A 12049-nucleotide genomic window follows, 5' to 3' on the forward strand; every position below is an offset into this window, starting at 1 on the left:
CCTTGTTGGTGGAAACATGGTGTTTAAAATCTTTCTGGAAAATTAGGTCTTGTCTATATGAACATTTCATTTGCAGTAAATTGGGGTGCAATCTACCCTGCACTAGCCGCTCATGCACTAAGTGTCCATGTGGACCCAGCTGCCGTGCATTAAAAGTTCCCAAAGTTAAACTACTGCCATTTCAAAGTGGGGTTAGGTCAAAGTGCGCTATGTACCTTTTCATGCATGGCAGCTGGGTCCACGCAGAGGCTTAGTGCACAGAAGGCTAGTGAGAGGTAGATTTACACCCCAGCTTGCCACATACTAGTGTTTGTATAGACAAGCTCTCAGTCTCATAATCTTCATTCTTGACTAACTTTGAATTATGTCTCTAGTAATTTATGAAAATCTGTACTGCACTATGCAGACATTCTGACTCAGGTCTGCAGTTTGAGCTGCATCCACACTGCAAAATGACAGGTCTTGGGCCTGAGTCATAGTGTGACTTGGGCTATGATCCAGCCCCCCTAGGAGGGTCCTAGGACTGCATCCTGAGTGCTTGCTGACCTGAGTCGGACTCATTTGTGTGTGGACTGAAGGGGACTTGGTCTCAAACCTGAGTCAGAGCCTGGGCTTAGGGTGCAGTGGCTAGTGCACCTATGCTGCATCAGATGACCCAGATTTGGGTCATCTGGGCAAGGAAGAAGAGACCCAGTGATAGAGAGAGACTTAGGTGAGTCAGAGCTGGGAAGCTGCAAGAAATAAGGGTTGCAGGACTGCCAGTATCCCCTGTGGAAGGCAGGGGGCAGGGAGAGCCTGAGAGGTAAAAGGGAAAATTCCCTGGGGATTGTAGCACAGGGTGAGCCAAAGAACTTTCTTTGTTTCTTTTGCCTATGTCTGAGAAATAAAACTGTTTAAAAGAAATGGTGGGTGTGGCAGTGGATCCTTTGCAAGTTGGGGAAAAGCCCTGCTTTGTTGCACTAGGTCTTCTGCATAGTTCAAGTTAATTTAATATATTAAGAGTGATCCAGCCAAGGATCAGAGAGAGAAATTCTTTGCAATAACCTCCCCCACTCTGCCTGCATTGTTTGTCTTGCCTAGTTTCTCCCTCTCTGCTAAGAGATAAATTCTCTGCATCTGTCAAGTCTGATCTGCTCAGAACTCCAATGAGAGCGAGAGGCACTGAGGAGAGGAGACAGGAATGCAACAGATCCCCAGGCTGTGACAAAGAGCTGAGATTCCTTGGTGCACCCTGTGCGGGTTGCCCTGTCATAAATCATTGTTTGTCAAATTCAATATGCATCTTTAACACAAACATGACACTTTCTTCTCGGAGTTCCACATGTCTGGAATTCTGCACAGCTGAGGACCATCCAAAAGATGAGGGAGATGGGAAGGCATAGGCAAAGAGAAGGGGAGGATTGTGTATAGCGGAAAGGCAAAGCAGAAAGAAAAAGCTTATCTATATATGTTCTGCTCAAGTTCCACAATCTACACACAGCTTTATGATCCACATTTCTGGTAATGCTGCAGATCCATATGCTGGTGCATGTTTTTACATCATCTAAACTGCAAAAATAGAATGTGTACAGATCACTAGAATTCTAGACACAGTGAGAGTCCCAAAACCCTCTACAAAGAGCCTCCCCTGCTAGCTCAGCCTCTTTCCAAAAAGTGGGGGAGGGGGAGCCTGTTTTGGTCATTGCTGGTCCAGGGCAGAGTTCTTTGGGAATCATGGCTCTGTTATTGTTTCCCCTGTTCCACTGACTTCATAGCTGAAGTCCCAGTTAGATGCTCCAGACCCTATTTTGATACAACAGCAGAATAGTTCCACCGACACCATTTTCAGGGCATTCAGCTGTGAAATTTCACTCCTTACTGGAATGTGTGGATACAGTTAGAACCCAGGGAAGAACATTATTGTAAAAAATTTAAGGCAATGCACATGCTGTTATATTCACGGGAAGCTTAAAGCAGGCTCTGCATATGCAGATACAGGTTAAAACTGTACCCCAGGCCTAAACCTCTACATACATAGGTATCTATGTGTATACACATGTAACAGCCATCATCTTGATCTGCACTGGAGATTGAACTCCAGTATGATAACACCCATTTTTTCATGCTCTGTGTGTATATAAATCTCCTCACCATATTTTCCGATTTTCTGAATGCATCCGATGAAGTGAGCTGTAGCTCACGAAAGCTTATGCTCAGATAAATTGGTTAGTCTCTAAGGTGCCACTAGTACTCCTTTTCTTTTTGAGAATAAAAAGCATAAATCTAGATAGCTTGAGCTAAAGAAGCAGGTGCTTAAAAATAATCAAACCAGTATCATCTGTGGACTGTGCACAGAGTGGAACACATAACACGTATTGACCAATGAGTTACATACTTCCTCTGGACAGAGGAAGCTCATCCCCAAGTATCTGAGGCCCTTTGAATCCCAGACAAAGCTCTGCTTATGCAACAGCCACCATCTTGGCCAACAAAAGGGACTGAACCATGTTCCAAAGCTAAACATGAACCTCAATAGTTGGAGTAACCTTCAAGCACTGTTGCTGGGGCTATAACAAACTTGTGTTCTCTGTGGATTGGGCATTGGGGGGGGGGTATGTAACATACACTGAACAGTGGGTTACACACACACACACATGCTGCAAGTTTTGCTTTTGACAATTGCAGGTCATTATACAAATACATTCACACACACTGCCATTGTCAATGAGTCGTTCAGCTCATTCAAGACAAGTGCTGGTAAAATCTTTATATCATGATACATTATCAAGTATTCTGTCTCTGATACATACGTTAAAGATAAACTATTTTAGAAATGTTTTCGTATGCTTCAAAACATGTCATCTGTCTATTTGTAAAGCTACATAGATCCTTTAGTATCGTGACAAGGTCGTGCCAGATGGCTATAGGAGAGTAATAGAAGGCAGATATATTAGCCCCAGGCTCAGTAGGTCCCTTTTCCCTGGGTAAGGTAACAGGGAAGGTTCCAGAGCAATCAGGAACCTTCTGGAGACAATTAAGACAGGCTGATTAGAACACCTGCAGCCAATCAAGAAGCTGCTAGAATCAATTAAGGCAGGCTAATCAGGGCACCTGGGTTTTAAAAAGGAGCTCACTTCAGTTTGTGGTGTGCGTGTGAGGAGCTGGGAGCAAGAGGCACTAGAAGCTGAGAGTGAGAACGCGGACTGTTGGAGGACTGAGGTGTACAAGCATTATCAGACACCAGGAGGAAGGTCCTATGGCGAGGATAAAGAAGGTGTTGGGAGGAGGCCATGGGGAAGTAGCCCAGGGAGTTGTAGCTGTCACACAGCTGTTCCAGGAGACACTCTAGACAGCTGCATTCCACAGGGCCCTGGGCTGGAACCTGTAGTAGAGGGTGGGCCCAGGTTCCCACAAATCCTCCCAACTCCTAGTCAGATACAGGAGGAGTCGACCTGGACTGTGGGTTCAGAAAAACGGTCAAGCTGAGGGCTGCCGTGAAGCTCCAAGGTGAGCAACTTCACCAAGAAGCGCAAGACCCACCAAGGTAGAGCAGGAACTTTGTCACAGTATCATGAGCCTAACTGCGAAATCTTTGGAATTTAAACATCTAAAAATGAGCTAAAATAGCCTTTCAATACATAAACATGTCTTGACTTCGAAGTTCAATATATTGGTACATTCTAAGTTGGAAGCAATGTACTTTGTGTCTCACTGGGAATCTCCATTTTCTGATTTAATTATATTATTATTTGTATTATTATAGCAGCACCCACGTGTCCACATCAGGATCTGTGCACTCTGCACACACACAGGAAAACCCGGTGGTTCCTGCCCAAAAGTGCTTACAGTCTAATTTGAAACAAGAAGCAACAAGTGAGTGTGACAAACTCCATGAGAGGAATGGGGGAGAACAGACAATGGGAACAGTGATAACTGCCACTTACATAGGTCAGGTTTCAGAGGAACAGCCGTGTTAGTCTGTATTCGCAAAAAGAAAAGGAGTACTTGTGGCACCTTAGAGACTAACCAATTTATTTGAGCATGAGCTTTCGTGAGCTACAGCTCACTTCATCAGATGTATACCGTGGAAACTGCAGCAGACTTTATATACACACAGAGAATATGAAACAATACCTCCTCCCACCCCACTGTCCTGCTGGTAATAGCTTATCTAAAGTGATCAACAGGTGGGCCATTTCCAGCACAAATCCAGGATTTGTGCTGGAAATGGCCCACCTGTTGATCACTTTAGATAAGCTATTACCAGCAGGACAGTGGGGTGGGAGGAGGTATTGTTTCATATTCTCTGTGTGTATATAAAGTCTGCTGCAGTTTCCACGGTATACATCTGATGAAGTGAGCTGTAGCTCACGAAAGCTCATGCTCAAATAAATTGGTTAGTCTCTAAGGTGCCACAAGTACTCCTTTTCTTTTTACATAGGTCAGTTACTGCACATCTTGAAGGTGATTATCTGAAAAGGTTTTTTAAAAAGTAATAATTAATTAAATGCATAAAACAAAACCAGCTCTCCTTGGCTATCATCAATGGTTGGCTGATTGCTTTCTAATGGGATAAAAGCTCCTGGTTCCAGCTCTGCAGAGCTGAGACATCAGATTTTAAAATTGCTAATGGTTCTGGACTGAATCTTACCTAATCTGGACCTTGAGTCAGGATAACTTTCAGAGGAAAGTTCCATATTTGGGTGGAAACAAAGAAGCATTTCTCTGGCCTGTTAATTTTTTTTTTTAAATAGTACCTGTTCAAAGCTACTCAGTGGTTTGAAATGTTAGAGGTAGTTCTGGTGCAGATTCATTAATAATAATTATTTTGGAGTGACCAAACTATAGGAGGTAGAATGCAGGTGAGGAAGTCAAACATGTTAAATGAATGTATCATGTGGCTCTACACTTAATCACTGGGATAGCACCATCACATGTGTGTGTAGATAACTGTACTTGTATCATGATTTTTCTCTTAAATTTCTTTGGCACTCACATTCACAAACATAAAGCAAAAGACATGCATACTGACAATACTACTAGAAAACTCATCTATCCACCTACCCACATAAGCTTTGTATTAGGCCCTGAAGATTATCAATTTCAGGATTTGCCAGACTGGGGAGGAAGTGAGTTCTGGAGTCAAGTGTTCTGTCCTCCTGTTAGATAAATCAGTTCAAGCATCCCAGATGATCTCAGAGGCTGATACACACACACACACACACACACACACACACACACACACTTTATGCACTGCAGCTCTGACTGAAGCTGATATTTATACACACAGACACACGTCCACTCCGGCTTATGCCTCCCCTCCCATGGTCTACATATTATATAAAAATTTCATAATTTCATTCTGTAGTACATGCTGAGGAACTTGGCATTTTGCCAGGTTCCAAAATGGCCTCATTTATCATCTAAATACCCCATGAAAGCCAGGGAATAAGGTCTGTAAAACAGCACAGATTAATGAAGCCACATCTACATCTTAATAGCTTTTGTGTGAGCGCAGTGCTTATGTGTGGGTATGTATTTCTATTGTCTATGGAATGGGTGTTTCTATCTCTGTAAATTTTGTGCGTGTGTGTGTCTGTGTGTGTGTGAGATTCTGTCTGTGTCGACCTGGGAATGTAATTCTGTGAGTGCAGGTCTGAATGCAGCTAGATGTGTGCGCATGTGGGTGATTTGGGGCCGGGGTGGAATTCTTTGTATTCCTATTTGTGGTGACTGTGTGCATATCTGTTTCTTTGTGTGAACGTAATGGTCTATGGTATATGTGCATGTGAAATTGTATGTATGTGTGTATGAGACAGAGAGACTTTGTGTGCATCTGTTTGTTTATGCCAATGATGGCCATTATATCATAGTATTATTTATAGCTGTCACCTCAGTGCTGGCCGATGAGGCAGTACAGGCCTTTATTTCTCCAATGTGCTGGGGGAATTTCAGATATATAAATGAATTCTGGTGAAGTAATTATCGGAACCCTCCAGAGACCTGGCTTTGAAAACAACGTTGCACATGCCAGCTTCAGAAAAGCCTTGTGCTCCTTGCAAGCTCTTCCAGGCAAGGAACACATTGCAGCTGCAAAGGTAGCATAATCCAGGACAGGGAACGGCTAGGGCTAAGAATGTCTATTTTTCAGCCTTTGAAAACTGATGCTGCAAAGGCTGGAGGCAGGAAGACTTAGGGTATGTCTACACTAAAAAATTAGGTCAATTTTACAGAAGTCGATTTTTAGAAATCAATTTTATACAGTCGATTGTGTATGTCCCCACTAAGCGCATTAAGTCGGCAGAGTGTGTCCTCAATACTGTGGCTAGCATCGACTTACAGAGTGGTGCACTGTGGGTAGATATCCCATAGTTCCCACAGTCTCCCCTACCCATTGGAATTCTGGGTTAAGCTCCCAATGCCTGATGGGGCAAAAGCATTGTTAAGGGTGGTTTTGGGTACATGTCGTCAGTCGCCTCTCCATCCCTCCCTCCCTCCGTGGAAGCAATGGCAGACAATCGTTTCGCACCTTTTTTCCTGGGTTACCCATTCAGACGCCATACCACAGCAAGCATGGAGGCCGCTCAGCTCACTGCTGCTGTTGTGAGCACTTTAAACACCTCGCACATTATCCTGGAGTATGTGCAGAACTGGGCTAAGAGACACGAGCACGAGGACGATTGTGATGAGGACATGGACACAGATGTTCCTGAAAGCATGGGCTGTGGAAATTGGGATATCATGGTGGCAGTGGGGCTGGTTGATACAGTGGAATGCCAATTCTGGGCCCGGCAAACAAGCACAGACTGGTGGGACCGCGTAGTGTTGCAGGTATGGGATGATTCACAGTGGCTGTGAAACTTTTGCATGCATAAGGCCACTTTCCTTGAACTTTGTGAGTTGCTTTCCCCCGCCCTGAAGCACAGAAATACCAAGATGAGAGCTGTCCTGACAGTTGAGAAGCGTGTGGCGATAGCCCTGGGGAAGCTTGCAACACCTGACTTCTACCGGTCAATAGGGAATCAAATTGGAGTGGGCAAGTCTACTGTGGGGACTGCTGTGATCCAAGTAGCCAATGCAATCACTGACGTTCTGCTATCAAGGGTAGTGACTCTGGGAAATGTGCAAATCATAGTGGATGGCTTTGCTGCAATGGGGTTCCCTAACTGTGGTGGGGCGATAGACAGAACACATATCCCTATCTTGGCACTGGACCACCTTGCCAACCAGTACATAAACCACAAGGGGTACTTCTCAATGGTGCTGCAAACACTGATGGATCACAAGGGACGTTTCACCGACATCAACGTGGGTTGTCCAGGAAAAGTGCATGACGCTCGCAACTTTAGGAACTCAGGGCTGTTCGAGCAGTTGCAAGAAGGGACTTACTTCCCAGACCAGAAAATTACCATTGGGGATGTTGAAATGCCAATAGTTATCCTTGGGGACCCAGCCTACCCCTTGCTCCCATGGCTCATGAAGCCGTACCCAGGCAGCCTGGACAGTAGTAAGGAGCAGTTCAACTATAGGCTGAGCAAGTGCAGAATGGTGGTAGCATGTGCCTTTGGACATTTAAAAGCTCACTGGCACTGTTTGCTGACTACGTTAGACCTCAGTGCAACCAACATTCCCATTGTTATTGCTACTTGCTGTGTGCTCCATAATATCTGTGAGAGTAAGGGGGGAGACGTTTATGGTGGGGTGGGAGGTTGAGGCAAATCGCCTGGCGGCCGATTTTGAGCAGCCAGACACCAGGGAGATTAGAAGAGCACAGCTAGGTGCGCTGCGCATCAGAGAGTCTTTGAAAACCAGTTTCATGACTGGCCAGGCTACGGTGTGACAGCTGTGTGTGTTTCTTCTTGCTGCAAACCCACCCCCTTTGTTGATTTTAATTCCCTGTAAGCCAACCATCCTCCCCCCTTCGATCGCAGTTGGCAAAGGAAATAAAGTAACTATTGTTTTGCAACCATGCATTCTTTCTTTATTAATTAAAAAAAAAAGTCAGATAACTGACAAGGTAGCCCGGGTGGGGTGGGGTGTGGGAGGAGGGAAGGACAAGGCCACATTGCTTATTGTAGCTACACTATAAATCAAAACTGTTTGAATGACAGCCTTCTGTTGCTTGGGCCATCCTCTGGAGTGGAGTGGCTGGGTGCCCGGAGCCTCCCACCCCCCCGCGTTCTTGGGCGTCTGGGTGAGGAGGTTATGGAACATGGGGAGGAGGGCAGGCGGTTATACACTGGATGCAGAGGGGGTCTGTGCTCTTGTTGGCTTTCCTGCAGCTCCAACGGATGCTTCACATGTCCGTTTGCTCCCCCATTAGCCTCAGCATCGCCTCCTGCCTCTGCTCTTCGTGCTCACTTAATGCTTTCCTGGCCTCTGCCACTGAATGCCTCCATGCATTAAGCTGTGCCCTATCTGTGCGGGAGGACTGCATGAGCTCAGAAAACATGTCATCGTGAGTGCGTTTTTTTTTCGACTTCTAATCTGCGATAACCTCAGGGTCGGAGATGATAGGGGAAGCATAGAAACATTTGCACCTGGGGGGAGATAAAAAGGGAGAGTAAAATTTAAGATGATACATTTCTGAAAACAAAAGGGAGATTCTTTCACAGTGAATCAAGCAATTCACAGTGCATAGCACATGTGTTTTAGGTACAAGGTCACATTTTGCCTTTTATATTGAGTGCCTGCCGGTATGGTGACACATCACACACGGTTGGGCAACAGAATTCTGTTTCCAGGCAGCCATTTTGGTATGCAGGGTTGGCTTCTTCCACCTTCATAACGTGTGGGAATGGTTTCAAACTGCAGCGCCATCCTTTCCCATAGCAAGCAATGCCGGTTGGGTTTCACTGGAGGGGCTGCAGTTTTCGGGTGGATATGCAGCACACACCTCCCCCCACCGCACTTCATGGCTATTCTCTGGAATGATCCCTTCACCCTCCCCCCGCCACGTGGCTATTCTCCGGGATGATGCCTTTTAGCCAAGCGCAAACAACCCAGCATGAATGGGGTCCTTTTACTGTTCCCTTACAAAAATTCCCCTATTTCAACCAGATGACCATGAATGATATCGCTCTCCTGAGGCTAACACAGAAAGATAAAGACCGAATGTTGCTTGAATACGACCAAAACCCAGGACCATTCGCTGCCATGCTTTGTGCTGTAATGATTCCAGACTACTTGCTACTGGCTTGGCATGGTAAAGTGTCCTACCGTGGAGGACAAAATAAGGCAGCCCTCCCCAGAAACCTTCTGCAAAGAGTTTCAGAGTACCTCCAGGAGAACTTCATGGAGATGTCCCTGGAGGATTCCCGCTCCATCCCCAGACACGTTAACTGACTTTTCCAGTAGCTGTACTAGCCCCGCATGCATCCCAATTCTTCAGGGCAAATCAAACATTAAACACTATTGCTTTTAAACCCTGTACTGTAGTTACAAATGTGCACTCACCAGAGCTACCTTCTCCGGCTTCAGGGTCGGGGATCCCGCCTTGGGAGGGTACTGGCTCCAGGGTGATGAAAAGGTCCTGGCTGCTGGGGAGAATGGATTCACAGCTTGCCTGCTGCACATTCTCCTCCTTCTCCTCCTCCTCTTCCTCATCCACAAAATCCTCCTCCCTGTTGCGTGAGATTCCCCCTTGCAGGTGTTGAAAGACAGTGGTGGGGTAGTGGTAGGGTCCCCCCCTAGAATGCCATGCAGCTGATCATAGAAGCAGCATGTATGGGGCTCTGATCCAGAGCGACCATTTGCCTCCTTTATCTTTTGGTAGGCTTGCCTCAGCTCCTTAACTTTCACGCGGCACTGCTGTGTGTCCCTGTTGTAGCCTCTCTCCACCATGCCCTGTGCAATTTTGGCATATATATGAGCATTTCTTCTTTTTGATCAGAGTTCGGCCTGCACAGGTTCTTCTCCCCATACAGCAATCAGATCCAGTGTCTCCCTTTCGGTCCTTGCTGGAGCTCATTTCGGATTCTGGGGGGGACTGCATGGTCACCTGTGCTGCTGAGTTCGCCACGCTGATCAAACAGAAAATGAAATTCAAAATTTCCTGGGGCTTTTCCTGTGTACCTGGCTAGTGCATCGGAGTTCAAAGTGCTGTCCAGAGCGGTCACGTTGGAGCACTCTGGGATAGCTCCCAGAGGCCAATACCATCGACTTGCGTCTGCACTACCCCAAATTTGACCCAGCAACATCAATTTTAACGCTACTCCCCTCGCCGGGGAGGAGTACAGAAGTTTATTTTAAGAGCCCTTTTGGTCAATGGACGGGGTAGGTTGTGTAGACGCATTCATTTTAAAATTGACCTAACGCCGCTAAATTCGACCTAACCCCGTACTGTAGATCAGGGCAAAGTAAATGCAGTCGAGATCCAGGTTAAAATCCAGGCTGAGTCATAAGAGAGAAGGGTCTCAGTCTGGTCTCTAATGAAGATTTGTTTACACTGCATACAAAAAAGCAATAGACCTGCCATTGTCCAATAGCCAGATCAATCCTTATGTGGAGGATTGGGAACTCTATGAAACTCCCTTTGCAGGGTTTCCTCTGTGTTGTTCTACTGGAGTAGGGACTTTGCTCTCATATAAACACCTGGAAGAGGCAGGAGGTTTCCCCTCCCCCACCCCGTATCATAGTTTTAGGGGATTTGCCAAAGACCATCGATGTCTATGTAGAGTTGCTGTGTCTCAGCACTGCCTCTGTCCTACTGGCTGATACCCCTGGACTCCCCTCACAGGAGATTCCGTAGGATGAGGGTAGTGCACCAAAGTTAATCACCATAGTGATTCAATCAGTAATATCTCTGCTATAAAATCCACAGAGGGCTGGTAAGGTCGCCGTGCTTATTCGCTGCAGCCCGCCTCTCTCCTGTACTCATTCTCTCCTCCTTACACAGAGATCCCCATGCCCACAGGAGGTTTACTGTGTGGAATGATACCCCTGTCTCAATTCCATAGGGTTTTGTCTCCTCTGACACGGAAGGCAGAGGGAATAATTTGGGCCAATGTTTCTGGTTCCTCATTATGTTGTAAACAAGAACAGCTACTATGTGATTAAGCAGCTGTTATACAGATAGTATCATCATTGAGCTTGGGTGCATACATGTTTATGTGTTGGTGCTGTGTTATATGCATCTAGGTGTGTGATTTCAGTTTGCATTTATGTGGGTGTACGTTTGTGCATGTCTGCTATAGTGTATTTGTGTGTGCATATGATAGAGTGTATATATTTTTTATGTGCGCTATGTGAAAATAGGTGTTTGTGAGCATACACATGTAGGAGTGCGAATATACATGTGTGAGATTGTGTGGGCAAAAGCATGTACGTGTGAAAGTGAGCAAATCAGTGTTTTTCCCGGTATCTGCATGTATCTGGATTTCCTGCATCCCTTCTAATTCTTGTGTTCTCTCTGTGTGTATGTGTACCCCCACTCTGCTGTCTAGGGTGACCAGATAGCAAGTGTGAAAAAATCGGGACAAGGGGTGGGGTGGTAATAGGTGCCTATACAAGACAAAGCCCAAATATCAGGACTGTCCCTATAAAATCAGGACATCTGGTCACCCTACTGCAGTCAGCCATTTCTCTTTGCCTTTTCTGCTCTTGTATTTACTGGGGCCAAATTCAGAGACAATCCCTTGACAATTTATCTTTGTTGATGACTCAGATAATTGGATACGGTGCCTTGGGAGGCTGCCAGGCATGATGTCATACCTCTGCAGGAAAAATATCCTATGCAGTTTCTTGATATACCAGTCCCTGCCTCATCCTGGGGCAACAGAAGAGCTCTGCGCTGGGGGTAGAGACCTCCCAGGTGACCGACTTAGTCCTCCTTTTTTCTTGTTCCTGCACTGGCATCTGAGGCATCTTACAGCTTTTGTAGCATATCCTGGGGAAGCCTAGAGGTCAAAAAACAAAGCAGTATGATTATTATTAATTATTTCTAATACTGTAGTACCAAGGAGCCCCAGACACAGGGCTCCACTGTGCTGAACAAACACAGAACAAAATGACAGTCCCACCCCCAAGGAGCTCACAATCTAAGTATAAAATAAGAGACAAGTGATACAGA

General features: G+C 45.8%; 1 long non-coding RNA gene across 5 annotated transcripts in view; it reads right to left on the reverse strand.

Moving 5' to 3' along the window:
* Positions 1–7934: 7934 nt before the first annotated feature.
* The window catches only part of LOC125639089 (uncharacterized), a 68181-nt gene continuing 64066 nt past the window's right edge, over positions 7935–12049 (reverse strand). For all 5 annotated transcript variants that reach the window (XR_012669007.1, XR_012669008.1, XR_007357379.2 and 2 more), the window contains 2 exons: positions 9436–11876; positions 7935–8519 (listed from right to left, as the gene is read on the reverse strand). This is a non-coding gene — a long non-coding RNA (uncharacterized LOC125639089). The remainder of the gene's footprint in view (positions 8520–9435; positions 11877–12049) is intronic.

Source organism: Caretta caretta, chromosome 6 (genome assembly GCF_965140235.1).
Source record: "Caretta caretta isolate rCarCar2 chromosome 6, rCarCar1.hap1, whole genome shotgun sequence".
Classification (NCBI taxonomy): domain Eukaryota; kingdom Metazoa; phylum Chordata; order Testudines; family Cheloniidae; genus Caretta; species Caretta caretta.